The sequence below is a fragment of the Ipomoea triloba genome, chromosome 12 (genome assembly GCF_003576645.1).
Source record: "Ipomoea triloba cultivar NCNSP0323 chromosome 12, ASM357664v1".
Lineage (NCBI taxonomy): Eukaryota > Viridiplantae > Streptophyta > Magnoliopsida > Solanales > Convolvulaceae > Ipomoea > Ipomoea triloba.
The window spans coordinates 178,902-183,516 of NC_044927.1; positions in this window are offsets into that span (position 1 = coordinate 178,902).

Consider the following 4,615-nt stretch of genomic DNA (forward strand, 5'->3'; position numbering starts at 1 on the left):
TATATATATATATATATATATATATATATATATATATATATATATATATATATATATATATATATATATATATATATACTAATTTGAATGATTAAATAGTTTATTTTCTATTGGCAAAAATTTCTGTGAGACGGGTCGGGTCATTGTTTAATGGGTCAGCCAAGATGTTTCACGCTTCTACCGGATCTGCTTCTCTCTTTGTTTCTCTGCAACATGATTTATTCTACACTCTCACGTTTTCCATCTTATCCGCTTCCTACGAACTCATCTCCTGCCTGAGCCTCCTCCTCCTCTCATCTCCTCCACCTCGATCTCCACCACTGTTGCGACTCTAATGATCATCGCAACTTACAGAAAATTTTTGTATAGCCATACAGAAGCACACACACTGCTGAGACTACTAGGAACAAAAGTGACCTTATGCCTACAGTATAATTGGAAAATCCAAAGTTGGAACCTAATACTGTTTCTTTTTAGGGGTATTTAAGGCGTGAGATTAAGGATTTATGTTACCAACCAACATCAAGTAGAATCATGTGAATCCTAATTGAAGAGATGAGCACCTCAAGCTACAAATATGGGGGTTTCGATATCCAATATTAAAAAAAAAAAAAACTCAAATCTGTTCTTATAGTTTTGCCCTGATGCTGCAGCAGGAAGCGCAGGAATTATTATTGCAAAAAGAGAGTTTAGACATACATTAGTTACTAACTGCTCATGTAGCAACATGACCTTTCAAATTATAAAATATTTTGGACAAAAATATAATACTTCATAGCACAAATCTAAAACATATATAACCAATACTTTAAGTCTTAAACACAATACTTTATAACTTAAATGTAATACTTCATAGCACAAATCTAAAACATATATAATGAATACTTTAAGCCTTAAACACAATACTTTATACCCTAAATGTAATACTTCATAGCACAAATCTAAAACACAGTACAATTTAAGGTAAATATATTTAATACTTTAAGCCTTAAACACAATACTTTATAGGCTAAATGTAATACTTTGTAAAATAAATCTAATACACAGTTTAAAGTAGATATACTCAATACTTTAAGTCTTAAACACAATACTTTATAGTCTAAATATAATACTTCATAGCTTAAACACAATACTTTATAGTCTAAATATAATACTTCATAGCACAAATCTAATACACAGTTTAAGGTAGATATATTTAATACTTTAAGCCTTAAACACAATACTTTATACCCTAAATGTAATACTTTAAGCCTTAAACACAATACTTTATACCCTAAATGCAATACTTTATAACACAAATCTGAAACACAGTTTAAGGTAAATATATTTAATACTTTAAGCATTAAACACAATACTTTATAGCCTAAATGTAATACTTCATATCACTAATCTAGTACACAGTTTAAGGTAGATATATTTAATACTTTAAGCCTTAAACACACTACTTTATAGTCTAAATGTAATACTTAATAGCACTAATCTAGTATACAATTTAAGGTAGATATATTTAATACTTTAAGCCTTAAACACAATATTTTATAGCCTAAATGTAATACTTCATAGCCCAAATCTAGTATACAGTTTAAGATAGATATATTTAATACTTTAAGCCTTAAACACAATACTTTATAGTCTAAATGTAATACTTCATAGCACTAATATTGTACATAGTTTAAGGTAGATAAATTCAATAGTTTAAGTCTTAAACACAATATTTTTTAGTTTAAATGTAAAATGTAATAAAAATGTATGAATATGAACAAGTTTACTATATTTTTAAAAATTTAATAAAAATTTATATTTGTATTTTGAGGATAAGTGAGAAGAGTTTTAATTGCCTATTAATTTGGGAAAAGTCTAGCCTTAAGCCCAATATATACGCAGTATAAATGCTCAGTACAGTTAGGTTGATTCTTTTGAATTCCGTAGCGATCAGTTAGCCTAATTACAATACTATGATCCAAATTATATTGATCCGACCCGTCTCACGAATGGTGACCCGTGAGACGGTCTTACATAAGTGTTACCCTTTTCTATTAGCTACTAATTTAAGTCGTCATAAAATAACTTTTTAAACAAATATATACCAATAATCCTGTACAATTAAGCTATGCTCATTTAGCTAATTAGCTATAGAACATCGATACATGTATGTATTCTGGCAGATTCTAAATTCTAACAATTGCGTATAAGCTATGCTCATTTAAAAAAAGGTGGCATGAAACTTGACTCTTCATGTGTATCTCAACTTATATCATGAATTTTCCCCCCTTTTCCAGTATATACTTTCATTCACATAAACTTTTATTTATCTTAGAATTTAATTTTTATAAAGATGTTATATACAGTGCAATGTTATGGTTCACAAATAATAAATATACTAAAGCATCATATAACTTCTGTACTAATTTTACCCTCTTATTTTTAATTTCGAGTGTATTACTATATGAACTTTTAAAATGTTTAAGAGTTTTTTGAAGTAGGACTATTTTCGCCATTATGTATTATGATGGCATCTTATACTACCTTGTAAAGAATGTGTTTCAATGCCTCCACTTCCTTAGCTCACTGGTTCTCTAGGAAGTATTTGAAAAAAGAAATCAATGTTCAAACCTCGATAGTGTAGGAATTATGTCTATCAAATCCCTTATGTGCAACGATATTTGGCCCAATCCAATGAATCATTGGACCGCCGTGATTTACATCCTCTCAAATGCGGGATTAAATTTTGAGAAATAATAAATAAATCATACTTGATATGTAACGAATTTTCTTTCTTAGTGCATATATATAGTATATGGGTCACACTTGTGTGAGACCGTCTCACGGATCCTTATTCGTGAGACGGGTCGGGTCGGGTCAATGCACCATGCAAATGTCACACTTATATGTGCAAATGTCATACTTATATGCTCAAATATAACACTAATCAAGAATACAATTTTTGTTACTTATTAGAGAAAAAGTAATACATTTTTCATAATAAGTAATGTTGACAAGTGCCCCTCACTTATAAGGGCAAATATAATACTTTTGTGGAAAATGTAATACTTTTAAATCGAAATGTAAAAGTATTGTATTTTCTCTTAAAAGTATTAAATTTACCTTACAAGTAACAAAAATTTTATTCCTGATTAGTATTACATTTGAGCATATAAGTATGACATTTGTGCATAAAAGTGTTATATTTGCATCTTGACCCGACACGTCTCATGGTGAGACGGTCTCACACAAATTTTTGTCATAGTATATATATGTGTTTCGAAAAATTTGAAGTTCTTGGTAAGTAAATTTATGATGTTCCATATAATAGTTAACCGAATTTGGGAAATTTGAATTATAAATTTTTTTTAATTTTTTTTTTTTTGACAACTATAAAATTTTTTTAATAGGAAATGAAAGTTGGAAGTTAGGAATAATGCAATTTTTGCCGCATTGGCAGGTTGAGTAAAGAGGGTACAGTGGAGCACGGACAATAGTGTGTATCAACTTTTATTTATTTATTTAATTATTTATTTCATATTAAATTATGGGACCCGGAAAAGCACATACTCCATTTTGAACGGCTTGTGAGAAACAACTAGCTTTGCTCGGCCCCATGCATACCGCATATATATAACAAATACTAATTTCCCCAAATTGCTTTAACAAGCTAATAATAAAACGACAACAATTAACTACTAAAAACTCTAAATTTATATGGATTGTTAAGATTAGGGGAAATTTTGACTAAGTAAAAAAAGATATGATTTTAATACAAATTAAATTTCAGTCTAAAAGATCCCATAACAAAAAAGTTATGACTAATTATAGGGGCCAAAATCAGTTACAAGGTAATAATTTGGTATTAAGGTATAAAATATTAAAATTTCTTTATACAAAACATAATTTATTTTTTGAGTACTATTGACTCTGCTACGATGTAATATATATTCATAGTCAATGCTCCACACTAAGTTCAAACTTGAGACCTCTCATTTAAAAAGTCACAGCTATGCCGCCAAACAACAAAGCTTTTGACTATATATAAAACGAGATTAATTAGACTACTTGGTGAAAAATACAAACACAAAACGTGATTAATTACACTACTTGGTGAAAAGATACAAAATCTTTAATTAAAAAAAAATCCATTCAATTTCATGGACCAAACGACATAAACCAGAAGTATTTATTATGCAATATAGAATTATACAATATGGACTATTGTGCTGTAGCATTCAACTTTGGACACGACTCCATTTTTGCTTTATTTGACCAAAACGTTCTCCGGATTCACATCTTCCGGCTTTGAATACATTATCGGATTGACAAAATTACCGTTTTATTAATTGCGTAATTAAGTAAACCGTCTAAGGACATTATTACGCCATACATGAAAAAAATACGTAGTTTTCAGTAATACCAAACACCCGTATATATGTGACTGACTCCCTATTAATTACGTCTGGTTTTGTATATTTGATTTTTTAAAATACTTATGTGATTCCAGCTTCGTCGAACTAATTTGATTCTAGCACTAATCCCTAGAACAACTGCATAATAAATCTTAAGTCGCACAATCGGTCTGCCAGTTAGACATTGTCATCATATATGCACAAGTGATTCAATCCAC